This window comes from Corvus cornix, chromosome 21 (assembly GCF_000738735.6).
Source record: "Corvus cornix cornix isolate S_Up_H32 chromosome 21, ASM73873v5, whole genome shotgun sequence".
Classification (NCBI taxonomy): domain Eukaryota; kingdom Metazoa; phylum Chordata; class Aves; order Passeriformes; family Corvidae; genus Corvus; species Corvus cornix.
Window position 1 is genome coordinate 5897846 of NC_046350.1, and position 27864 is coordinate 5925709.

General features: G+C 44.5%; 1 protein-coding gene across 3 annotated transcripts in view; it reads right to left on the bottom strand.

Moving 5' to 3' along the window:
- The window catches only part of RERE (arginine-glutamic acid dipeptide repeats), a 176029-nt gene extending 148910 nt beyond the window's left edge, over positions 1–27119 (bottom strand). For all 3 annotated transcript variants that reach the window (XM_039563939.1, XM_039563938.1, XM_039563934.1), the window contains exon 1: positions 26971–27119. The gene's annotated coding sequence lies outside the window, so the exon portion shown is untranslated. The remainder of the gene's footprint in view (positions 1–26970) is intronic.
- Between the last annotated feature and the right edge of the window lie 745 nt (positions 27120–27864).

The following is a 27864-nucleotide window of genomic DNA, read 5'->3' on the forward strand; positions in this document are numbered from 1 at the left end:
GGGAAGGAGACGCCGCTGCCTTGGTTCAGAGCACCCTCTAGAGCCAGCTCCTCATCCCTGACATCACAGCCGGGTCCCCTTCCACTCCAGCGCAGGGCCCTGCTCCCTGCAGAGCTCTGAAATCAGCAATATTTTACCTTTATATACGGGGAAACTCAGCAGCGCTTTGCACACACCAGGGAATAAATGTATTTTCTAAATCTGCGCCCAGCATACATTCACCTCTGTTCTCCCTCAAGTCCTATCCATGTGCTGATAACAAAATTAGGCACTACCTCTGATTGAAGTACAAAACTATTAAAAGTAAGGTACTGTTTCTCGACTGGAGGAGAATTAACCATCTCATCCTGAATAAAGACCAAGCTTTGTTTTCCAAGACTTCACATGCACCTTTCACTGAAGTGAATAAAGAAGCTGCTGTTTCCCAGATTTTTAATATCAGCCCGAGTACGGATTGCAGGAGCCATCCTTGAACTGGAGTTTTTAATTATTATTTGTAAGTGAAAGATTTTAAGGCATAGGATTTCAGTTAATTAAAATCCATTTAGTTATCAAACTACGACTAAAAGCCCCATTTCAACCTCAAATGAGGGTAACTGCCATCTGCAAATGTATCATTAAATTCTCACTCACTGATTGTAAACTTTTTGCTTAAAGCAGGTACATGCAAAAGATAACAGTGACACAAGAAGGAGCTGTGCAGAGAGCCTCTAATCAGGAACTATTAATCAATTCAATTATTAGGGATTAATTTCTTCCAAATCCAAACCCTTAGGAGGAGAAGAACCACAGAAAAACCAGACTGCAGAATTTAATGATGTCTTTTTGGCTTTATCCTCCAAATTAGGCAGACGCACATGCAATGACTGAGGACACAGAACAAGTTACACAACACCAGCATTTGCCAGGGAGCTGTGCAGGCAATCCCAAGATAAGGGGGAAGGCTTTTCCTTCATCCCACCACCCTCATCTTCACTCTCAGGCCCAGGGCCACAGGTTCTAGCCCAAAACGGCAGGGGAACACACAAGGTCACGCTCTGGAGCTTCACTCACACATCTCATACTGGAAACCTGTCTTGTGTTTCAGAAAATCTCTGATTATCCTTCTAATCTGCCTTGACGAGGACATTCATCCTTCATCTAAAGGGATTCAGAGAGATCTCCTGAGGACCTTCCTTTGGACACAGGCAGAACTCTGAGGGCTGTAAGAACTCAGGCCTACTTCCAAACAAACCTTTCCTTTAAAGTAAATCATAAGGGAAATGAGGAGTTAAAGTGATTTTTATATATTTAAATAAGATCAACATAAAGCCAAAGAGGCAGAAGAAAATAATCTGTCTCTTCAACACAAAGTCATTGCCAGGAAAATAAAGATTTGGAAAAGGTCAGAAAAAATTTTGGCAATACCAGCAGACAGAAACACTGATCTACAACAAGGATGTAACACATTTCCCTCACAAATTGTCTTCCTCAGAGATACTTGCTGCAAGAGAATCATAGCTTTTAAGGCCAAAATTAAGAGCCACATCCAGCCAAGGTATCTCCCAGACTTCCTGCTCACAGCTCTGCCCCACTGCACACACAGAGTTCTCCAACACTTGGCTGTGCAAGAAGCAACATGAAGTTTTAAGCTCATCCCTTCTTACATGTTTATTTACCTTTGAACATCAACAAATAATTAAGAACAGTAGGTAAAAATAGCATCTATTGAAGGGCAAACCTAGAGCCTTTGATAGCTACAAACCTCAATACAGACTCTTCTCAAAAAGGATCAATGGCCCACCCTGTTTTAGCAGAACCCATTCTTTCTGTAAACCCAGCCCTGCTCTGATTCTGAAAATGACCAAACTGCCGTGCCCATAAAAAATATTACCTGCAATTCCACTGACAGATCAGCAATATTGGTAGCTCTCACATCTTTTGCTTAAGAGCATTTCTTCAGACCTCATTTCCCTTTCACTTGACCAAAATAGAAAGATTAAGGTAAGCCATTTACAGCTCAGAAAACGAAAACTTATTACGTGTTATTTTTAACCAGCTACAGTGAATTTAATACCATTTCCAGAAATTATGCCATGACTTTCAGCAGCAACATTTATGCCTCCCACAGTTAAAGTCTGGGCATCTTCTCCCTCCCTTATATTAATGTGTTTATCCAACCATAATTCCATTAGCATTATGTAACACAGACAATCTTCTTAGGCATTTTATCATTGTCTCACCCAAAACTCACCCCCCGCACACACGAACACTGACTGTGGAACTGTGATCTCCCAGACTCTGCTGACATACAGGAACTGCCTGATGCAGAGCTGAACTGACACCTTCAGCTGCTGAGCAGCTCTGCCTGTATCCTTAGCCAAACCCTCTCAAAACACGACAGTCTCACTGGCCAAGGCATCTTTTCCCCTCACACACTCACAACATTAAATTATCGTAACACTTGAGATTCTTCCTCTAAGAAAAGAAGAATTTAAAAAATACATTTAATGTTTATCAACTGTGTACCCCCCTTGCACACTGAACACAGTAAATACTATTTGCAGTTATGTCTGTAATTTGACATTAATTCCTTAATCTTCTTAAGGCAAGGCAAGCTTGTAGACCATTATGAGGTTATTTAGAAGAGCACATCTCAAGTGTTACACGAAGCGTACATCTCATTAAGAACATAAGTTAACTCAAGTTTTGTGGTTTGTTATTCATACACCTGACAAATAAATCAATCTCCTTTGGAGAGCAATGAGAAGCTACCCTCTGAACTATTATTGCTGCGTAATCCTCTTTGGGGTGGCACAGTGTCTGCTAACGAGATTGTGCAGCTTTCACATTGGCTCAGCAGGGCTGTGCCCTTTCCTGACAGCTATTCCAATATTAATGCCAGACCTGGCCAGAGCAGCATCTCCCCATTTGTGCTCTCCCACCTGGGCACCACTGGATCAGCTCCCACCACCATCCCCTCCTGTGTCCTGCCTGCACCAAAACGCACGGATCAGGCCAGGAGGGCTCCCTGTGCCAGGGCAGCAGAGCACACCGAGCACAGGCTGCTCCACAAAAACCCACCTCTGGCAGTCTCTGGTGTGCCAGCCCTCACTTAGAGCCAACAGGGGCTTCACCAGGCCTTTCCAAAATACTGGTAATAAATAAAAGAAATAAAAACCCAAAGCAGCACAGGGCAGAGCCAGCACAGCCCAGGAGCTGCTCTGTACCCACCACACACAATCCTCCTCTCCTCACGTACAAAGCTCTTCAATGCTGAAATCCAAGTTCCAAGCCAAGGGGTTTAGTTAAGCCAATAAAGATGAGCTTAAAAACAGCTTTTAAAAAATTACCTGGGCAGGGTCAGCTCCTGAACAAACACACACTGCTACCCTGGGCAAAGGAGGAGACCTAAGCCCAGAGGGGAAGGGGGATGAGTGAGGGGAGACATCCTGGGCAAGGTGCTTGGATTCCACATTCCCAACTGACTCCAACCAAGAGAACTCCCTGGCTGGCACATGACAGGATGGTTAAAATCCAATCTGCACGCAACAGTCTCAAGCTGTTAAGAGTTGATGTTGCTTTCCTTAAGTTTAAATTTTGCAAGCAATTTTGAATTGTGCTTAAGTTTCCAGAGCAAGATTGGCTCTGATGCAAATTCGAATATTTCACTTGTTCATACAATGGCTCCTAAAACTGATTTTGTGAAAAACAGGATGTGAAAGAGCAGCTACAGCTACCAGCAAAATATTTTTTGCTAGTTTTACAATCACAAGGCATTTTGTAATTAAATTGCAAATGTTGCAGAACCTAGTTTTGGTCAAATCTACATCTAATTACATTCATCAATTAGCCTGTAATTGCATTTTGCTATTTTTAATTCCTAAGACTTTGCTGGGTATATTTGCCAAACTGATATTCCCTGGGTTTGGTTCCTGGGATGGGGTGGGTAAAATGCCAGTCTACAAAAAAGGCTGAATGGTTTGAAATATCCTTATGTTTTCAAATTCAGGTTTACCTGGAAAACAGAACATGATCTGCAGTGTCCAGTGGGACAGAACGACTGCTCACAGTGTACACAAGCTGAAAAGGGATGCAAATACTACCCTGCCACATTCTGGTTTCTAGGTACTTCTGAATGCAGAAACGAGCTCCTGAAACTGTTTTTTCTGCCTCTGAAAGGCTTGTACCCAAGTGATTGCTGTAATTTTCAGGGGAGATAATCTACCAAAAATAAGGTAAACCCCATTCTGAAATTTTCTTTGCACTGTGAGCTCATCTAGTGGAAAGAACGACATTTCACCAGTAGGACGAACACACAGTGAGGAATACTTTGCTTCAGGGTTTTGCCTAAAGGTTCAAGACAAACAATTATAGAAACAAACTCAAAGTATGAGCTGAGTAGGAAACATTTTTTGTTGTCACGGAAAGCTGGAACCCAAAAGCAAACAGGCAGCCAGGCACGGATCATCAACCTCCCCTCTGTAGCACATAATTAAACAGACAACTTTTATTTCCAGTATCAAGACACAGCTGAGTCCATGACACAAGGAGCTAAAACTTTGCCAGACATCCCCACAATGACATAACTAAAGCAGAGGGTTTGTTTCTCTGGGAAGGGTTTTGTTTCTAAAAATAAAGATGCAGATTATCCCACTACGAGTTATCTGCTGCTTCCCCACAAGACTCATCAGCACTGTGGTATTGCACAACTACAAACCCATAAACCATGTCAGAATCAGCACACTTAAGTTTAAAAAAAAAATAATAAAGGGTAGTTTTAGTGAATTAGTGGAGTTTGGCACTGAATCACAAGCAAATGAAATCCCTGCCCCTTCCCTGAGTCACTGCCATTCCTAAGGATGCATCACTCATCCAGCCTCTGCCACACAGCAAGCTGGCTTGGTGGGTGCCAAAAGCATCTGAGCTCAAGCAAGGAGTAATATCTTCCTCAAGAGCAGGTACTTCTCATCCATTGCACACTTGGTCTAGTCTGTAGTGGCTCCTGAACCACTGCTAGAATCCTTTAGAAATTATTCCCTGAGCAGAGAGCTTTAAGCTTGTCAGGGAGTGAAGTTTACAGGGGTATTTATACAAACTTCCTTCCCAAAAGAGTCACGACTCCTCTTGAGATAGTGAATTACTCTGGCCACGCTTCACCCACAGAAATTCTGCTTTCAGTGATGAGCCAGCAGTAATTGTAACTGAGAAAAACCAATCCCACTTTAAGAACTACTTTTAATGAATTTCAACTCTATGTGCCAATTCTGGTTAAGAACCCAATAACTTTGGTGTTGCAGTTGATTAGGATCCAACCAAGTTGGATTTGCCACCATTTACATTTCTCAGAACGTCCTAATACGATCAAGTGTGATCCAATACCAGCAAATACAAGATTTTTATTTTTTTTTTTCCCACCAGACACCACAAAAGAAATCTGAGTTATTACCTAAGGTAGCAAACAAGTCAGTACGCCTTCAGCTGTGGTTAGAACCGAAACTGTCAGGCCTCACTTAGCACGTACAGCTCTGCCTTTGCATATTTTTGTGTTTGTCTCACAGCTTATTAAGTTTTGCAAACAAAAGCAGTTGCGCTCTTGCCAACAGATTATCGCATTTTATTATCACGGATCGTTCTAAAACATCAATGTACCTACATAAATAAGAGACTTGAACTGCAAGTGTCTTTGGGCAATTGCAGGGGGATTTTCTTTGTATCAGCAGCAGGCACACAGGAGTGTTTGGAATTGCAGGATGGTGTTTTCATCTGCCATGACAGCTGAGGCTGTGTAGATACCAAACACACCGTAAATGCAGCAAGCGTTTCTTTTAATAAACTGCCACAGAAAAAGTATGAAAAAAATGATTCAAGCTGAGGACATATTGATGGGTACAAAATCCTTGAGGCATTATGCAGCTCACACAGGCTCATGGATCAGTATTATTGCAGCAACCAGTAGCCGTCAAAGCCAATTACCCCGGGGAGAGGGGCCGGGGCTCCCGCAGCTGCCGGAGCCGGGAGGGGCGGCAGCGCCGCGGAGCTGTCACAGCCAATTACTGCCAATGTTTTATTTATGTCAGGATACACCTGATCAGCGAACAATAAAGCCATTTTATAAAGGGTGATTACAAAAACAGAATGCAAAATGGCAACAGCTGGCAGGGAAATTTCACCGCCAGCGACACGCGAGGCGCGTTCGCCACCCAGGACAGCCCCTGGCTCCAGATGTGCCCCGCGCTGCCCTAAGGCCCTGACCAAAGGCTGGCGTGTCCATAACTCCTTCTGCACACAGGGACATGCGAGTCCACCTACTACAGTGGATTTAAGGAATTAAATTTGATATGGAAGGAAACCAGACAGGGGAGAGAGAGGGAGGAGCAGAAAACGCTGACACAATTCGGAGATAAGCCCACGGAACATCTTTTCTGTGCAACACCAGCCTTTATTTCGATTGCCCAACTCAACCGACAGAAGAAAGAGATTATCTACAGGAAAAACAGAGAAATGTTAACATTCTCCGAGGCTTGAGAACCTCCTTTGTACTTACCTGTCTTCATCTTACAGTATACTACCTCCATTTTAAAGTTAAACAGATTTAAGTGGACTCAACATCAGATCCCAAAGAAAATATTGATTTTTTTTTTCCCCCCACAGATATATAAACTGTGTCTAGTTTCATTCACAGCAACTTTCATTACTTTCAGGAAAAGGGCACTGTACAGAACTGCTCTGAATGAACAGATCAGCCCTTATCAGGTGAATATGCTGTTGGGGAAACCCCCCTTTAAGCAGCACTGGCCTCCCAGGAGAAGCTGTATCACCCACCAAGCTGGAAGTTGGCACTTAAGAGATAATTTTCTTCAATTATTTTGCTGCCTTAAGTTCCAACTGCCAACATTTCCTGTCCTGTGCTTCAGGATGTATCATGACCCCATTCCCAAAGACACCACAGGGAGATGCACAGGAGATCTGGTGATTCCTCCAACCACTGCTCTGGATTTCCATGTCACCTCTGAAACACCCAACAAGCCCAAGTGGGCCGGGCAATTCTTTTCTCAATTATGGCCTTTTCAAGTACCAGATCTAAGGTGAGTGGTACTCCCAGTGTTTTGTAAACTTGAAAATCTATGGAGAAACAGCAAAAAGAAACGGAAAGCCCAAAGATACAGGAACTAAAAAAACCAAGACTACATACACCACTTTAAAAGATATCAAGACAGGCAAGACATGAGAGAATTTGGGTATGGACTTCCCTAGGAGTAGATTGCAAAGAGTGCAAATAATGGGCATTTCAGCCCTGAAATCAAAGTATGAAAGGAATGGCTGTTGGGTGCCAAGCTGAGCATTGGATACTTGGATTCTCCCCTCCCTCTCACATATCATATATGCAATATTCTTCAAAGGGGCGTTTTGTTCACAAGGCAGACACTGTGCAAGTACAGCTGCAGAGTAAGGCGGCATTTTAACACAAAAATACACTCCCTATGTAGAGTTTTGTGTGCACTTTGATACATTTTTTAAAATAATCTGTCCTGTAGCTATTCAAAGGAGCTACACAGGTATCTGCCAATAAATTTCATCTTTATTCTTTTCTCTCCAAATGCACGCCTTTGAATTTAATCTAACTGTGCCACCATCACCCAGCGTATTTATGTGTGTGATGCTGCAAACATATTTAATCAAGGCAATATTACCCACTGTAGTGCCTGAGCTCCCCAAGTCCCCTAGAGAATACATTTGGTTTAGATTTTAATACCTGACAGGGACACCCCACCCCTTAAAAAAAAATAAAATCAGGAATATAGCAGATCTAACAGAATATTTCACAATGGAGTTGCACAGTGTATGCACTCAATCGCTCCATTTCCCAGAAGATTCATTACAGTTACATTAGAAAGTCAAATCAGGCAATTCTGCAGTCTGGTGAAAGCTAGCATATGAAAGCAGGTTAATACAAAAGAATTTCATTTTAAATAGAGGACATTTAGGACTTTTAAAAGCAACATTATGATAAAAATTTCAGGGTGTTTATTCTGGCTTCAGAGCACGCTTTTCAAGTCTTGTTTCAATGATGTAGCTGATTTTCTAAGGAGAGAGGGAGGGAATGTTAGATCTCCAAGGTTTGCCATCTTAATTACCCTGCTGCTCCCACACGTTGCTCAGACTCAGTACAGATGTCCCGCTCCCCTCGGCAGCCAGGGCAGGGCTGGTACCAGCTCTGAGCAGCAGAAATGCCAAGTGCATCACTTACCACCTACAGAGGCTGAGTACTCCACACTAACAAATCCCAGGGGGCTGCATCCCAGACAGAGGTGTTGTTAACTGCAAGATACGAGGCATTTGAAGTTTCCTGCTTACCTTACAACAGAGGTATTATATCTAATTATTACCATTTAGAACCTTGCCTCCATCTCAGCGAGTAAAATGCAAACAGTGAATGTAATTACTCACTAAACTAATAATGTAAGACCTGATTGACAGGATGGAAGAAAAAAATCTGTTCAAAGCAGTTTTAACTTGAGTATAAGCCCAGCTGAATGAAGACAACCAATTCCAGAGCAATTCTTTACAACAAGCCAGACACCTACAAACACACAAGTCACACACACAGTTACCAGCAACATCAAACACCCCCCCCAGAACACAAAGTGGTTGTCACAGCACCAGCCTTGGCAGCATTAATGATGAACTTCATGCACCCCTGCCTATGTTTAATTTAATACAAAACTAAATGCAGTCAAAACATCTGGTGCATTATTGATGGTTACCATGATAAATGAGATTTGACATTTCACAGGAACTCATTAGATATTCTACTTACACCCCACACTTAAAGTGTTTCTGATTTTACATCTCTTTGGAAAACACGCATTGTGTGGATATCGAACTGGTATTTTTGACCCCACTGTTGTAAAGGGATCAACTTGCACAGCTAATTACTAATACTGAGAATTTAAGCAGCACACACCACATCGTTTTTTTACCCTCTACTAAACCAAATGCTCCTGAAACCCAAGAGAATTTTTGTGTTGTCCCATTTGAAGGGCAGAGATCACAAGGAGGGGCAGTCTGGATACAGGATGGTGCCACTGCTGCCCAGGGATCAGAACCTGAACTGACTCCTCTGGAGCCTCACCAGCTCCCTGCAGCCTTTTTCCATGTCTGCACGAGATAATGCCAGACTGCAGGAACAAATGCACTGCAGGCCAAGCAAGAACTGTCTCCCTTTCATTTCTCACATCTTGACTCAAGAGCTGCACAAAAAGTTATTAAAATTAATGCAAACTATCATAACTCTGTCTTTTTATTACTGGTAATATTCCTTCTAAAATATTAGTCTCCTTGGCTGAACCAGCATGTCTTTTTGAAAATTGTCTTTGAAGATCAGAAACTTCTTAGCATAAAAAGTGAAACATGCAATCATGTTAATTTGACAAGGTAAAAGGGGGAGAAAAAAATCACTTCAGCTTAGTATTTCTGAAACTCAGGCTATTCTTTCATTTAAAAGAAAAAAAAAAAAAAAAAGGCATTTTTCTTTCCCACTCTAGTAACTGAAGTGAGGATGTAACAAAGGCTTTTGGCGCTCCAAGTGTTTTAAAAACATAACAAGCAAGTTTCAAACTTGGCAAGTGACCAAAGTAAACACCTCCCACCTTACATGAAATTACTAAGTTTGAATAAATTGCTGAAGCTCAAACAGCCCTGGCAATCCAGTGAGTACTCATCTCTCCCTGTTTGCATAATCAGTACCACAACTCTCTCTCTCTATATATATATACACATACATGTAAGGAGGAGGCAAGAGCTTCAGCACATGTGTTGTATAAACAAGAAATTCCAGCTGGAATTTCTCACTCTTCCTTCCGAAGTTCAAGTGAGCCGTGCGCCCGGCCAAAACACCACCTTATCCAGTTATTTTATCAAAACCAAACACAGAGCATCCCCTCATTCCCAGGTTTTGTATCAAAAACCCCACAACCCAAGAACTTCATGAGCTGGCAGAAGTATCACAGTTTTCCAGTATCCAAGTGCAGCTTATGGTAACACTTTGTGCATGTGAATGTTATATTCTCAAGTCATTTGTTCCTCTCAGCTGCTTTGCAGCAGGAAAAGCTCAGAACAGCCCATTCCTCACTGCTCCCATGTACCACTGCGTTCCTGCCGAGTAATCCATGTTACCATTCCTGTTCCCAAATATTTATGGACACCTCTGCCGTCAGGAATGGGCTCTTGATTGCTGAGCTGCAGAACAGCACGTTCAGTGCTGATCAGCACCCTGAGAATCACAGACTCCTCAGAGGCATCCTGGGGCAGAAGCTAAATGCCAACATTCAAGGATGACAGGGATGCTGGCAAATAACCCTATTTCTCTGAGGTTATAATTTCAGAGGGATTCCCTGGGAAACCAGGTGTTCCATCCCTCTACACAGGCTCAGCTTTCCTCAGGACAGACATCCACGTTTTACAGGCACACAAATCAACCCACACGAGTGTGAACACACAAACCCATTCTGGGGTAGCCCTGCCTGCTGCCTCCCCAGTGCTGGTTCAAACGCCCAGCACCCAGCACTGACAAAACACCATTTCCAGGAGTGCAGAGTAACCTCCTTTTCATAATTGCTCACTCCATTTTTAAAAGCATGTTCCTCTCCCTTACAGTTACAGAATGATTTCAAAAGCATGAACCCATTAGACATTTGCCTCAGTCTGCCCTCAACAATAGCCTGGAGAGATAAAACTCTCATTTGTTTCCACAGAGGCCCTATTGATTCTGCTGTCACAGAATATGACTATTCTCTCCTCACGCTGCTTTTCAGAACAGGGCATTCTGCCGTGGAGCTGTGCCTTTATTGCCTTGCCTGTCTCCCACAGCAGCTCTGGAGCAGTGGTTTCTCACACCACCACCCTTTTCCATCCCAGCAGAGCTTTCAGCAGGCGAGGTACAGATAAATCTACCTCACACACCCCAACACACAGGAGACTTAATGCAAAGAAGCAGCCAGACTGTGGGGAACACCCAAACTCTCTGCACTGGCTGTTCACGCTGACTGCTTCCCACTATTCCAGCAGGAACATCCAAGAGTCTGGGAGCCAGGTGGAGAGGAACCACCTGTCTTACAGGAATCACCCACAGCATCACACAAGTGCTTATGGTTTTTAGAAAAACAAGGTCAGAAGGCTTATTTCTGGCAGTGCTGTAAATGTGAAAGTCTCCTGGCTGATCCTGGGCTGTCACTGCAAAGCTGCCACATTTTATTAGGACCAGGGAATATCGACTGCGTTCCGTCCCTGGCATGTCAGTGATCTGATCCCACAGGTGAAGTCAGGCACAATTTCCATTTCCAGTGTAGAAAAAGCAAGGCAATACAATACACAGAAATTGAAAAAAAAAGAATAAATGGAGCCTACTGATATTTGGGTCAGTATGGACCAGTTCTGCAACATCTGCCACTGAATTCACTGCCACCACAATAAGGACTACATAAAGACATAAGAATTTAGCACACCAAGTACTTTACAGAAAGACCTAGGAACGCTTCCAGTGATCCTGATCCAACTCCAGTTATAATGCTGCAGCATGCCACCTTTAGCTCACTAAAATGATTCTATTAACTATGGTGAAATTTCAGCTGCTCTGGTAGCAGGGAAGGATCCTTTAGTGAATCCGTGCCAGAAATACAAGTTACCTTATGGATGTTGAGATGTTTGGGGATGGACTAAGCTAAGTCCGAGGGCTACATGGAGCTGCTCAGCCTCAGAGGCCAACAGAGCCACAGTGAGAACTGTCCCTGAGCCGGCTGCTGCTGGGAGCCAGCCCCGTAACCCTGGCAGGCAGCTCCTTGCCCTGCTGAACTCAGTGTTTCCACTCCTAGCAGAATATTCCAACAGCCTTATAAATCTCCTCCTAACCTCCCCACTTACCTAATCCCTGGCAGTACAGGAACTTTTCCCCAGCATCCTGAACAGTTTCAGTGGGATGTAACTCACACTTGAGAGCTAACATATGGTTCAAACAAACATCAGACTGTTGCATGGTTTTCATACCAGCCCGTGTAATCCCTGGGTTCCTCACATCTGTCTTTCATTTGTGATATAATTACACATTTATTTTCCATTTTATAGTTTAATTTCATATACTGTTTACTTGATCTGGGGTCTGATGTTGCTGCAGCCAAGGGACATCATGCTCCTTCTTACCCATACAAACGTGTTTCAGTGGAGCTTACAAAGGCCTGCAGTTCTCTTGCTCACCAACAGATTCATGTATTTATAGAAGAGAATTGCTCATACATTCTTCCCCCTAAACTACAAACAAACTCTTAATACTTCACAAAAATCTAGTGGGAAAAGCTACAGAAATTTGACCAGCTCTTCTATAAACACTTAAAAAACAACTGCAAAAGCTTTAAGTGTACTGGGAGGTGAGGGGGCAGAAAGAGGTATCAATATTTAATCCACTGCTAAAAGTGTAGCATCAAAGCTGCATCAGGGTGGCATAACGTTGCAGCTGGTTCCATTTTCGTGTTCTTACATTAAGAAACCAGCTTTTCCTTTTGCATTATGTATTAAATAGTACATATTTTAGAATCTCAGAAAATCATCTCTAAGCCTTGCTAAGCCTTTATAATTGAAAAAATTGCATTACCATTTTACCAGCTAGACATGCATGAAATACTGAATTCAAGGACAGAGCTAGTGTTAGTTTCTTGATAGTCTCCTGTGATCTACAGACCTTCTCAAACTCACCACATATGGAGAACAGAGCCATCAATGCAGTTCACATCCTAACTTAAAGCACACTTGCATTCTTCGTGTTTGAGCAAGGGAAGTTCAGGCTTTCTACCCACACGAGTTCCTTTCCTGAGAAAATTGCCACCATGTGGTGACTGGCCTATATACCAGATACTGCCCTGAATATACTGCCTAGCTGGAGGAGCATTAAGAAACCAAGGGGTTATGTTTCAAAACACAGTGATGCATTTCTCACAAGCTTGGCCATGAAAATCTGGGTTTGCAGGTTGCTCCAGACAGGAGCTGTGTTTTCCCAGCTCCAAAGAGCAGCCCGGGAATGGTCAGTGCTGTGTGAGCTTTCCAGTTCAAGCCACACCCTGACACGACCCCTGAGCACAAGGCAGGCACCTTTGCAGTGCCAGCAGAGAGCAGCCTCACCCCAGGCACAGGCAGAGCTGCAGGAACAGGAACTGGACATATTGTTAACAGAATACATTTTTGGCAACCGAAGAGCAATTAACATCAGAATCCTTAATCATCTTGAGCATCTCCACGCTGGAGAGCGGGGGACCAGCCTGTGACAGAGCCAGGGGTGACGTGGAGCTGGGAGCAGCGCTGGCATTGCAGCTCTGGCACAAGCCTGCCAGGAGGCAGCAGCCCAGCCTGCTCCTGTCCCCAGCCACACAGATCCAAACAACTACAGGGGAACTTCTTGTTAGAAAGGAGAGGGGAAAATGTCTTTTTTACAACACATCCAGAGCAGAACAGTGCAATACGTTCCTGCAGCACCACTGAAGGCACTGGAAACTGGGTTTACTCTATCCATGAACACACTGCACACAAAAATTCACCCCACAGATCATCTTTCAAAATAAGAAGTCACATTTCCACAGAATATCTGTGCAGAATCACACAGTGTAAGCTTGCCCTGTTTGTTTGAACTTGCTGGGGCTAAAACACACGCAACTGCAGCCCGGAGTTCCCCAACCTGCCCGGTATCCATTATTAAAGCCCAGCAGATGTTTGTTCACACTGTACCGTCATTGTTGCTAAAGCACACAGGCACTGTTCATCCTGCCCAGAATGAGGGCAGGCACTCCCTGCGCCGGGATGAATCCAGAGCACTACAATGAGAGGCATTCAGGCACAGCACAACTTGCTAATGGGTTTTGATAACAGCAGAGACACCCACTGTATTCTTCATTACTGCTGCGACCTATTTCACAGTTCATTCTAAACAGATTTGGATGCATAAAATCATCCTAAGCACTGCATTTAAAGCCATTATCTCCCTAAGCACAGGATCCCTACAACACCTCTCCTATATTGATTAAATGACCAACACAGCAAGGATTTACAAGTCCACTATAATAGAAACCATCTTCTTCGGCATCTGCTCATCAGTTCTTTGTGCTCCTTTATCCCCTCCACACTTTAAGTGGTTTTCCATTTTTTAATAAAATACATTTCTGGTCACACCATTAAGAGCATCACCAGAATGTAAGAGCGCCGAAAACACTGAAAACAATATTCTTCCACTCAATATTTCTAAACAACCAAACATCACATTAAAAGAATAATAATAAAAAAGACAATCACTCTGAAATATGGCCTGGTTTTGTCAGCTAGTGTAGATTTTAGAAGTCAGATGCTTGCATTTTACTTGTCTGCCATTACTGGCAAATTAAAGCTATGAACAAATGCTGTGTAGGCAACAAATAATTCTACTAACACGCCAACAATCACTTTAATCTCTTCCACTTAACAACTCATGAACCTTTTATGAACATAATCTTCTAGAAGGTAGCTGGTAATACAAGATAATCCCAGTACAAGTTTAATTAAAAATACAAACTACATATAGCTCCATGCTTACCAACTCTTTCACGCTGAAGGAGCAGGAGTGGCTATTATTAATAGCTCTGTTAATCTGGCAAACTGAAGTGCACAGGAACACACTGGAGAAGCATTCAACAGACCATTTCCCACTGCAAAAAGAGCCCTTGCAAATTCTAACTTGCCTTAGCACAGCATTTAAAACCCCCCTGTTCTAAATAGCTGAACTAAAGCCTGCTTCCAGAGTTATGGATCCTACTTTTATACAGAAAATCCAGTACAAGATTATTTCTTGTTACAGGCTACAATGGAATTAATCGGAAACTGAAAAAAAAAAAAAAAAAAGCCATTTTCCTTTAGGAAACATAGAATTTGAGTCACTTGGCTGTCAGATGGAAGTCAACACAGATTTCATTTGACTGCCAAGAACCTTATTTGACTGGACATAAAAGACATTTGCTATTTTTAAACATACCTCATGTAATCATTTAACCAGAGCCCTGTAATTCAGACCGGGGAGCTCTTTCCACATTCAAAAGCTGATCAGAGCACAGGTCTTTACAGTTCTGTTTAAGAGTTGGCTTGTGTCCAATAAATACAACTTGCACTCCCAAGCTCCCCAAATAACCATCTCCACAGCTCTTTCCCCTTCTCCTAAACCCAGTCAGAAATATTTTAAGCTGCCTGAGAGCCTCCAGAAAGCTTTTTCTGCTTACTCTGACCACAGTCACTGCCTCATACCTGTGGCCAGCAACAACCAGTCAAGGCAGGCCAACACTGGCCACTCGATGGACGCTCAGTGGTTATGGGTGTATCCAACTCCTCACTGCTCTGAGAATAATGAAGTCCAAAATTTTACTCCACCATGTGGTGCTAAGAGTCAAACTGCCACAAACACACAAGTGGCACCTACCTGTGTCCCAAACCTAAATCACTTTCTTACCTCAAACACCAGCTGTGTAACTCTGAGCTTTTACTCAGAGTCACAAAAGGAATTCTCTTTAACACAGATGAGCAAAAATATCTCTGATGAACTCTCCTGACACACATGAATGAAGTGATGTGTAGGTGAGCTGTGAGAGAAGCACATTCCCCAAACCCATAAGTTTTCAATTTTTTTTTTCCCCATTTTTCTTTTGGATGAGACTGTGCCATGGTGAGAGGCACTGTAAGAGCTCTTTCTCACACCAAGAAAATAACAAGAAATCCCATGCTGGAGGAAAAAAAGTGCACAAGCAAGCAAAATTAAACCTTGTGATCTAACACAGATTCCTTTAAACATGTTTCAGCTCTGACACTTCACTGAGAGCTAAAGGCATAGCAAATATTTTTGCCTCCTACAAGAGAGAATCAAATTTTAGACACAGCTGAATGAGTTACCACTCCAGAGAAATGTAGGTTTCCTCAAGCTCGGGATCATCAAAAAAAGCCAGACTGTACAAAGGCTTTATCCTTTCAGGAATACACTCCACTAATCGTAGCAGACAAATGCAATTCCGATAGATTTCCAGCTCCTGGAGGCATGGGGAGGGTGCTGCTGCTCAGAGGAAGGTCTTTCACATGTGGAAGGCAACCCCTTTAGATGTTGCACTCTTAACAGCATTTACCAGCTCCCTCCTCTTAAATGGTTTGATGCATTTCACTACCCAGGGCTACACCCCCAAATGTGGGGCTCCCAGTGCACCCTCCATCCCTAAGCAGTTTCTCACTAATGTGAAAGCTCCCGATTCAGGCAGTGTTCGGTCCCCAGAGCACTCAAGGTTTGTTTTGATACCAGTGGCTTAAAAAAAACCACCATACAAATTGCACAGTGCTATAGAGACAACACTTGCAGCCCTCCCTGACAGCCAATTTATCTGCAGTCCAAATTCATAGCTAATCAAGTCACCAGAGCAAGCACATCAGGCACGTGCCACGCTCGGCAAGCTCCCCCTGACAAACACTTAACATCTGCAGTCTTTTGAAACACGAGACATTTTTCCACAGCTGCAGAAGTCAAACTGTGCTATGGATGACTGGCCCCTGAAGTCCTATTTCTGCAAGTAGGAACTGATGACCTGAGAACTGCGAACATCAAGGAACTAAGCAGGCAGCAATCTCCGAGGGATGCCTGAGGCTACCCAAATAGGTTCTGCCCACACAAAAATCCACTCCTTTCAAAATTTAAAGTGTTTTTTGTCATGGAGGCATTTGCCTGAGCACTGGAGACAAGGGCTTTGCTGCTGCCAGGAGGTACTTTTAAGGTACCTTTTAAGTCTGGTGTCTTTCTGTATCATCATAATGTGGAAAATGAACACAGTGAACCTTGTCTTTATTGTCTCTCAAAAAAAAAACCAAAAAAAAAAACAGCTTGGGGGAAAAAAATAAGTCACATTCAAGAAATCAGGCAAACTCATGCACATGCCTAAGTACACCCACAACAGAAGGAAACCCTCCTCCCCCCAGCCATGCTCCCTGATAATTGTTTGTGTGATGTCTGTTTTATTTTAAAGTCTAAGGAGTATTTTGGTTTTACTTGTGACACCAGCTCACTACAGCCACCACCTCTCCTCTAATCACAGACCAGACAGAAAGGCAGCTCAAAAACACATCCAGGCACACAGAGAATAGACCTGGTTGGACTTCAAACAGAAACTTAAGATCACAGAGGGATCAGTGTTTCCTGCACTGCAAGTATTAATCTCTTTTGCCTAATTTTCCTCCCCAAAGCCCGCCCTTCCTCTCCCCAGGGAAGAGAGAACACAGATTTGATTCTTCATACACCCACTGGACCACAGACTGATTTAAAGAACCTTATTTAAATGAGGTGCAAATTATGTTCCTACTGAACTGGATTCTACAGAACATATTTTTATTAAAACCAAACACATACATAGGAAATACCCCTCGGGCTTTCCTCAGCTTCCTCACAGGTGACTCCACCTCTTCCCATCTTGGAAGGCTCATTCAACATTCATAACTTCACCTCTGTGCACCTGAAAGTGAAATCCCAGCTCCATTCGCTTTCAGGAGGCAGAGAGAAGGTTCCTCAGAGAGTGTTTCCAGCAGTGACTGGGAAATGCTCTCTGCAGGAGCCAAGAGCCCATCAGGATCCAGAGGGGCACCAAGGGCAGGGCTCTGCATCAGGAATGCTCAGAGCTGTCCTGCCTCATCTTTCTTCTCCACTGAAAGCACAAATACATAAACCAAGGGCAAGAAGTTACAGTTATTCCTACAAAGCTTATTTTAAAGGCCAACTCCATTCAGGACAAGAATTACAGCCTAAAAGATTTTTATCTTTTCAGAAATTTACATTTCCTGAAAGCCACGGAAAACAGCAAACCAGAAATTTATTCTAAAACTTTTAAGGAAAAAAAAATTAATATAGCGCAAATTTGGCATCTAACAGAAGAGGCATTTAAAAAACAATAAGAATAATTTCCATTCAATACCAAGGAATTAGATATTCTCTACAGCTGCTGCTATGGCAAGATCCTAAACGACTTTGCTATGGACAAGTAATACCAAATAGATACATCAGGACACAAAATAGCAAATGCAAAGATACAACATGCAGTTGCCATCAGAATTAGGCTTTTAAGTAAAAGAACTATGTCTTAAACCCAAAAGGTACAAGTGAGAACGTGGTGATCTGTAGTGACATGGAAGAGAGCTCAGTGATGTTTTGATGAAATATACCATTTTATATATATATATTTATATTTTTAAAGCATTAACTACCTGTTTCATGATCACTGCGAAAAGGAAACGTCCTGTTTAACTAGGTTAAACATACACTTTTAGATTAGCAGAGTAAACAGACACAGAAAATTGGCACTTTCTTATTGCCTAACAACTATAAAACTCGCTGATAACAAAGTACCCTCACACCTTGTTTCGTAAGCAGAAGAACACAACTGCAATGAGTTACTCGGCTCAAGGTCATGAAATGAGTTTTGTGAGGTTTTTGAGTGTCTGGAGCACAACCCAAATATTGTGATACCAACATCTAAATTCTTGTCAGGAATTAACCACCTGTAATCGTCCCAGTCTCTCCTGTTGTCTGCTTGTACCCTGACTCTTTATCATCTCCAGGAATTAAACATATTACCTAATTATACTATCACCGGGATTTAATACAGGAAACATGCTCAATTTCAAACAATGGCATAAACAAGAGAGTCACTAAGAACCCCTCCCAGCCTTCGCTTCTCCCCAGGAATATCCAACCTGTGCATCAGAACAGGCCCAGCAAGGAAAAGCGCGGCTGTAACTTCTGGGGACTCCGAAGACTTGACTAAACATACACAAAAGTAATTACTTTCCACATCTTGCTAAACTCGTACTTTGGGACAAAAGCTGCGGAAGGAGTTATTTGATGACTAATTAGCGCAGGGAAGAGCGCGTTAATTGAGGCAGGGCTGCAGAGAGCAGTGACGGGCCCGGAGAACACGAGCGCAGCAGTTCCACTGCTCACACATCGCAGCCATGCGAAGAGAAGCAGTTACACAATAAAACCCAACAATGAAGGACTGGGGCTATTCAGCATGAAGACAAGCAGGAAATAAGAATCAAATGACTTTTTCCAGCCAGAAGAATGAGCAGATATGCTGTTTACAGGCTGTTTAACAAAGCCAGCCCCGGAAGGTGAGCTGAGACAGGGACTGAGACTCAGGGAAAAAGAAACATCCTCAAACACTCACATGAATCACCAAAAAGCAGAACGGGGAGAATCTCAAAGTCTACAGTGGGGAAATTGGGCAGAATTATGAAAAAAATCTACGTAGAAGTATAAAATAAACATGTTGCATTTCTAGTGACCTACTAAAGGGCATGTGAGATACTGGAACGTGTCACTGATAAATCAAGAACCTCCCTAGGTATTAGTACAATTAAAAAATAACCTTCGGATTACCAGACTATGTGCACCACTGCCTTTTCCCCTACTGCCCTCCAGTATCTCAGAACTCTGATGAAGCATTCAAACAGCAGCCAGGACTGTTTCAGCAGAGCAGAAGAGAACCTGGATTCTGCCTAAGTTTTCTTCCGAGAGCAAGGTTTCCCTGACCAACCACAGACACAAGGGGCAAATGGGTAAGCCAGTTATTTCCTGATGAGTCACTAGCTGGGCATTTGACTCTCAGGAATCTAAGTGTATAGGTAAATAGGTTTGTTGAATCATTGAGTAAAGATTCTCATATTCAGGGTTAACACTGGAAGGCGAGTAACATAATTCAGTGGTTTAAGGAGCAGTCAGAGCCAGGTCTATTAAGTTTCATGAAAATGAATGACCTTAGAGACATAAATTAGATTTCCTGCATCTCAGTCCCAGTTTGTAGAAATGAGGATTAAGTGTTTAAGTCTCCTGCACCGACCTCATCAGAAGCTCTTTAATGGAGACACTGCATTCCTTCTTACCCAAGCCGTACCTCCCTGGCACGGCAGCACCAGGTACCAAAGGACACAACCACTGTTAAATTGTGTGTTTCATTCACCCAAAGCAGGAAGCAACTGCTCTGATGAACCTCCCCACATGCCAAGTGTTCTTTCTTCATTCAAAGCCCATCCGAAGGTCCCAATTGTCTGACACCACCATTTTTTACTGTGTATTTCTCAGGGAAATACAACCCTTAAAGCACTAGAGTTCCATGATCTAGGGCACTTTCGTCTTTCATATTCATGACACTTTTCATGTTAACATGCATGAATGAAGACTCCTAAATCAAGGAAAAGATAAAGAGGAATTTTAGCATCAGCACCATGTATTCCAGTCCCTTGTGGATGTTGGCATCAGCAGACTACTGCCATATATGCCCTTGTTTAAGAAGACTTATAATCCTTAAACGCATATATTTAATAGCTTTGATATTTAGCACAAAGCTGCTGATCCCCTAACACCCTATAATACATAGTTAATTACTAACTGAATTTGCCATTTTCTTTAAACCAGGGAATAAACTGGTTGCCAAAATAGTAAGTTTTGACAGAAACCATCATATTCTGGCTTAAAGCTCTATTTCACCACACCTAAACACTCAAGTCTTGATCACCCTGCTTTACACTGCAATGCAACCACACAATTATTGTAGGTGCTCAGGTTTAAAACACGGTGCAGTCCTGCCAGCCCCCTCCAGACCACTGTGATCTCAGCAGCAATAAAGAAAAGGCCCCTCTGGTTCATTTTCTGTTAAAATTTTAAAGATATTAGTTAGAATGAGACCATGTGTCAGTTTATGCTATACATGGGTGGCTACGGAACAAGCAGTGCTAAAGTCTGCTGAGCCAAGCTCTGAATGCAGGGCTGAGATCCCAGGAGTCACAGGCACTCCAAGTGTCGTGTCCAGAGCCATTTCCTACAGGACAGACACGAAAGGGCTGCTGGAGCTCACCTGTCCTGCAGGGAAGGGAAACTGGCACCTTCCACATGCTGTCAGGGCAGTGAACACCTGCTGTGTGTCTAACGCTGACATTTGTGGGGAAAATGGTACAAACACACATTGATATCAAACCAAAAGGCTTGGTTTTCTGAAAGTTTTAACAGTGACTCCCCACTGGTAAGAAATTCTGCTCCTTACTGGTTTTATTCATTTTCAGTATAACATATGACAAGAATGTTTCTCCTATGTATTTTACCAACAGTTATGGCCGCTCCCGGAGCAGCTGACACCGACAATACTTACAAAGACCTCCAAAAAAAAGAAGGAAAATCTGCAGGACGATGGGCCCAGTGCCCAATAACTTGTCTGCTTCCACCCCAAACCAGTTGGCCACATGAAAAGGACCAACATAAAGGAGACACTGCTCATCACCCAGACAGAAATATTTATTAGCACTGGATGACACAACTTCCTTTCTCTTTCTTTATCCCTTTTCCTCAGAGAAAACAAACTTCCCCAATTCACCTCACTTCCCCCTTTCCCCCTCCCCAACTCCCTGATTCTCTTATTTCATGCCAGTAACTTGTAGTGCATAATGAATTTCCAACCAGCCTGCCACGACAGTCATCTCAGCAATAACCAACATTCCTGAAAGTTTTGTGCAAGCCAGCAGATGGATAGGAAAAAACTCTCTAATTAATTACATCCCCAGTAAGGCCTGGCCAGACAGAAAGCAGCATTTGGAGTTTTGCTTGGCAGCCAGGAGCCCGTAGGCACAGCCACGTTATTGCCCACTCAACTGTTATGAGGGACAGTGGAAAAAAGAGGATTTCACTGGCAACAGGGATGGAGGGAGAAAACTTCAGGACTTACAAGCTCCTGTCTCCTCGGCAGCAACACTAAAACAGGACCTTCATTAGTTCTGCTGATCAGGAAAATAAATTTACACTCCAGCCCTCACTGCCTGTACCAGAAAAGATCACGGACACCCATCATCACAAAAGAGAAATCCTGTTATATATTTGAAACAGGCCAAAATTGACTCACAGTACCAGGGATTAATAATACCACGGTAACTTTTTTTTATTACAGACAAGTAGATTAAATACATAGATTAACTAAGACCTCAAAATTAACGAGCACTCATTTTCTTCCACTTATCCTGAATCTTATAATGTGAACTGGCCTCTCATCTGTGTTCTGTAGGAAGAACAAAAGACAACCTACATATTCATAGAATCGCCCGTTTTTCAATAACTCAATCACCACAACTTACTTTTTAATCTATCAAATTTATGCAATACCTAAAGTGATCTACATTTTCAGAATCATGCTTTTAATAGAAGCAAGATGCCAAATGCAAATAGAACCCTTTCTGTCTCGAATCCAGAGAAACACCAGCAGCTCCAACAGTGCATTCCAAACACTCGTTTCTTAGAATTCCACAGAAAAAAAAAAAAAAAAAAAAAGGTGATCATTATCCCTGCTGGGCACAGAGGGAAAAGTGATGTTTGTATCCACGCTGGTTTCACTTTTCCCTAGGTCAGTGTACAATTCTGGATGCTCAGTGAACTAAAAAAACATTTGCATTAAAAAACAAACCCAAAGCCGAAGCACACAACACCTATTGAGGCAGGCACAGCCAGGCTAATACTTCGATCTGTTTGTGCTTTTCAGTCCCTTCCAGCAAGCCCTTGCCCCTGTGGGCTCCGAAGGCAGAAGGAGCCAGTGCAGCATTCATATCTTGTTTGCTCCTTTGTTCCCCCATCAGCCTCTCTGAAAGGAGCAGTTGGGCACAGCCACCAACATTAGCAAAGCTTGTGTAAAACGCTGCTGGCAAAACCCACAGCCAGAGCACAATGCTGCCTTGTGGATCCTGCTCCCCAACACCTCCTATCACTCCAAGGAGGGCACAAATTTTCTTCCCAGCAGCTTGCTGGAAAAGCCATTCCCAAACTGCAGCTAATCACACTCACCTCCTTCTGCCACCCTCCACAGTGCCCGTGCCAGTCTCGCACACCTCCCCATCTCCCTGTTCCAACAAACCAGCTCCACATCAGTAACCTGCAAACTTCATTTCAGGCAGCTTTACACATGAAATAAACAGGTCTCCAATCAATAGGGGGTTTGTTCTGTTATGGTTCAAAGATAGGTTTCACTTAAAAGTATGCCATATTTTAAGCCTATTGATTTAAATTTAAGCTCTGAGCTAAAATCAGAGAGTATGCATCCCTTTAAGTCAAGCAGGATAATTTGTTTAGACTTCCTGCAACTGAGACAACTGCAATATATAGCAAAACCAGAGTGAAAAATAGCTGAACATTAAAAATAGTTAGTCTAGCCAGGACACCACCTAAAAAACCCGAACACCAGCTCATTAGAAACTTAGAGAGTTGGTTGTTTTGAGTTTGTTTGGGTTTTTTAATGGTTAATTCCAACCCCAGCCACCCCTTCTTAATTTACGTACTTGCTCCCTCATCTCATTTCAGGATCACATAATAACTAATTGTTTTCCAATTGTCATTATTTTTCCATCTAGAAATTAAGCACAATTCAAGTACTGTGTTCACACACCAAGAGCACAGAGTGTAACATGGCACTGAGGCTTACAGGGTCCTTCAGCACAGCTCCTAATGAAGTCAGAGCTCCCCTCAGGCAATCCCAGGGTATGAGCAGCGCTGCTGAGAGGACAACACACCTTCTGCAGGGCCATTACCCCTCCTGGCACACCTGTTTCCCCTTCCTCTCCCAAAAGTGAAATAAGTTCTTTATGGGCAAAACAACCACCCAGCGTGGCTGCAACAGAGAGATGCATTTTGGAGCTGTGAGAATAAATTTACACAGATTGAGTGTTACTTTAAAAAGTCAGTTATTAAAGTACAGCATCAAAATGCCCTTGTTCTCACCTAAGCTGCAACCAGTGTTAACAATTAGAGTATCACAGAATCTCCTGAGCTGGAAGGGTCCCACAAGGATCAGAGTCAAGCTCCTGGCCCTGCCCAGACACCCCAATAATCCCACCCTGGGCACCCCTGGCAGCGCTGTCCCAACGCTCCTGGAGCTCTGGCAGCCTCGGGGCCGGGACCATTCCCTGGGGAGCCTGGGCAGTGCCCAGCACCCTCTGGGGGAAGAACCTTTCCCTGAGATCCAACCTGAACCCCCCCTGACACAGCTCCGTAAGTTCACAGCTTCAAAAATTACACACACCACATCTCTTCAAAGCCGTGAATGTTGTTGCTTACTCACCTTTTGCTGTGGCAGCCCTGAATCTGCACCCACAACTCCACAGGAAGGACCCAGCATGCAAACAACCCCCACTAAGGTACAACAAATCCTTGGATGCAGAGAAATCACCATTTGCTAATCCACCAGTAATGACTGGGGAAGGCAGGTCTGTCTCTCCTAGCCCCGCTCACCTTTTCTGCCCAAGAAATGCTCCCTATTTCACACAGGAGTATCAGGAGCTTTGTTCAGGTGGAGTTACCCACCTCAGTCCCTGCACAGTACAAATTCACATGGCACAGAGAGGCAGCACAAGTATCTCACTGTACCCCTCTGAACTCACACCACAGCACTCATGCAGACAACAGCCCACAGTCTCTGGCCACACCAGAGCTGGGAGTAGGAGAAATAATACCCAAAAAGTGTCCTCAACCCAGAGGCAGCCACCACATTTTACTCAGGTAAGGAAAATGAAGTCATTCACCCCACTTACACACTGAAGTCAGCTAAAGAGTCAAAACCAAAACTTGGAGACCTCATGATTCAACTGTGACAGTCACTGTTTCCTGTTTTGCAGAGGATCCAGCACACTGGCAACTTTTCCTCAACAACCATGTTATTTTTCACTCCCTTCTGCATACCTCAGCATCACCATCTAGCTGATGTCACCAGTGAGCCAGCTGAGATTTTACCATACCTCAACAGCCTAATAACCCAAAATCTCAACCCCTTGTGCAGCAGTTGCTCTTTTACACCCTCAGCACAACCACAGCCCTGCGAGGAGGAAGGGGCTGCACTCAGTGATCCTATGGGTCCACTCCAGCTCCAGATACCCTACAATTCTGCAGCTGGTTTGGGCCTTTTTACAGATGCTGCTGGAAAAACAAAAGCCTGAAACAGCCACCAGGAAGGGAGACCGTGCATACACTGAAGTCAACCTCTGCACTTCCTCTTGCTTTTGTCATCCCGAGGCTTTTATCTGGCGTGTCCTCCCCTGGCAGCAGTTTCCCTCGAGCACACGCCTCCGGACCAAACCCAAAGGTGACACACGAGTGTGAAGCGCAGCAGCTTTTATTTCCAGCGGGTGGGGTGTCCGTGCGGGGGGCAGGAGGAGGAGGAAGCGAAGGAAAGTTGCGCGGGTTCAATGGAGTGCACTTCCCAGCCTCACCTCGTGTGCTCCCGCTCCATTCACGCCGCGGAGCCGGCAGCGCCAGCACAGCACGCACACAATGTTTGGGCGCCCTTCAGCTTCTAATTTACTGTTTTCTTTCTCCGAGGGACCGAAAGGCCCATCCTGGGGAAGGAGGGAAGGGCAGGAAACGCTTCTGGGTCTCTGTCTGCCACTGCTCCGCAGAAAAAGGCGCCGTGAGAGCGAGAGCAGAGTCCCGAAGGCAGCCAGCGCAGAGAAGAACAATGAGCTCCCAGCCCGGGCATTGTGTGCATCCACCTCCTGCTCTTCCCTCCAGACCTCGGCCACAAACACCCAAAATCGCTCCTCGGCCACACCGGGCACGGAGACAACCCCCTCCATCATTTATGGGACAGACTCGAGCAGGAAAACCAGGATGAGACGTCTTTACCAGAAGTGCTTTTATTATCATAGAAACGTTTCCACGCCTCTTAACCACCATGGATTTCTCAATTCTAAGGGAGCTGGGCACAAAAAAAAAAAAAAAAAAAAAAACACCCAAACAACAAAAAAGAAAACCCCAAAATGTTTGCCTGGCAATACAAGAACAAAAATGTTGTACATTGCACATTATTCAAAAATTCAGCATGTGCCTTTCACAACCAATAACTACTTCTTTTGACACAGTGTTCATTTTTATCTGGTTAAACCCCACATTTTAGAAGAGGCACACTATCTGAATTGCCACTTCAGATCTGTTCTGAGAAAGCATTTTTACTGAATTTTAACAGGATGAAGTAGTGGCTGAAGCTCCTCAATTCAGCTGCACTGGTGCACAAGCAAAATAACACCTTTGATTTCAATAATTGGCCAATGTAAGCCAGGAGTAAACAGCCATCAGACAGCAGCCTGCTGACTGCATAAAAACCTCCTGAGCTCCTCATCTCCAAGACTGCTGCTGCTTCGAGGAAAAACTCAGCATAAGAACTCAGCAAACCAAAATAACTGCAAGCAGCCTGTAAAAATAAATCTAAGGGCAGAGACACCTCAACAATGAATCATATTGTTTTCTTCCCAGCAATTTCTTGAGCAGTCAGTTTCAGCAATGAAGCCTCCAATGTTGTCTACCTCCTACTACTTTTCTGATTCTGAGCATCTTCTTTTCACGCTTTGGAAAGAGAAATGGGAACAAAACAAAACAAACAAAAAAAAAAAAAAAAAGGAAAGAAGAAAGAGAAAACCCCACCCCTTTCTATGCTACTGAAAATGTTATGATTAAATCAATTTGCATAAAATCTTCATTTCAGGATTCCATACCTACACACACGAAAACAAGTGTGCCTTTTAAACAGCCAAGTCTATCTCCTGTGTGTGCGCATTTAAATCATATCTACATCCCCTTTATTTAGACGGTTAACAAGTTAAGCCTTTTCCCGAGCACATTATTTCTATGGAGCATCAGGCAGACACGACACACGAGCGATAAAAAAAAAAAAAAATCAAGAAATAAATAAAGAAACCCGAAGGAAATAAATAAATAACCCCCAGACGCACACAGAGCCCGAGGGCACACAGCCCAGCCCCAGCCGGCAGAACTCCGCCGAGGGACTCCCCCGAGCATCCCCCCGCATCCCCGCCGGAGTTCGCTCCCTCCCCGCGGGCACCCGCGGCCTCTCCCCGCCACAACAGCCCGCGGCGCGCCCGCCGCCCACCCACCTCGGCGGGCTCTACACCATCCGCGGCGGCTCCGGGGCGCTGCCGGGACAAAGCGGCGGCGGCGGCGGCGAGGGGGGAGCGAGCGGCGGGGACCCCGCGCGGTGCCTCAGCAGCGGCAGCCCAGGGGCATCTTCCCGGGGAACAAGGAGGGGATGGAGGAGGAGGAGGAGGAGGAGGAGGAGGAGGAGGAGGAGGAGCAGGTCCGGTCCCGCGCTGCCCCCGCCCGCCCCTGCCCTCGCGCACGCACGCACCGCGGGCACCCAGCAACGCCGCCGGCCGCGGGCCCCGCCAGTATCGCCGCGCGCCATTGGCCGCCGCGCGGCGCCACGTGATGCGGCGGGCGGGGCCGGCCAATGGCAGCGCGGGATGGAGGGGATTTAAACGCGCAGGGAGGCGGAGGCTGCGCCGGCACAAAGGCGGCGGCGCGGCAGGGGCGGGACGCGGCCCGGCCCCGCTCCCCTCGGCTTCGCCCCGGCCCCGCTGTCCTCTCCCCCCCCTTCTTCCGTTTCCTCCCGTCTTTCTGCGGGTGGGTGTCACGATTCTCTGTCCCGAGCATCACAGGGGTTGTTTTGGGGTGTCTTTGTGCCCCGCTGCTCCCAGCCCAGCCCGTGCCTGCCCCGGCATCGGACATGGAGTCACAGCGTCGTTGAGGTTGGAAAAGACCCTCCGGGGTCAAGTCCAGCTTACGAGCTATCCCCGCCTTGTCCCCAGCCCAGAGCACCGAGTGCCGCGTCCAGGCCTTCCTTGGACACCTCCAGGCATGAGGAGTCCAAACCTCCCTGGGCAGCCCCTGCTGGTGTCTGGTCACCCTTTACGTGAAAACATTCTTCCCGAATTTCCAAACCTGACAACAAATACTTTCCAAAGGTCCAACCGGACAACAAATACCTCCCA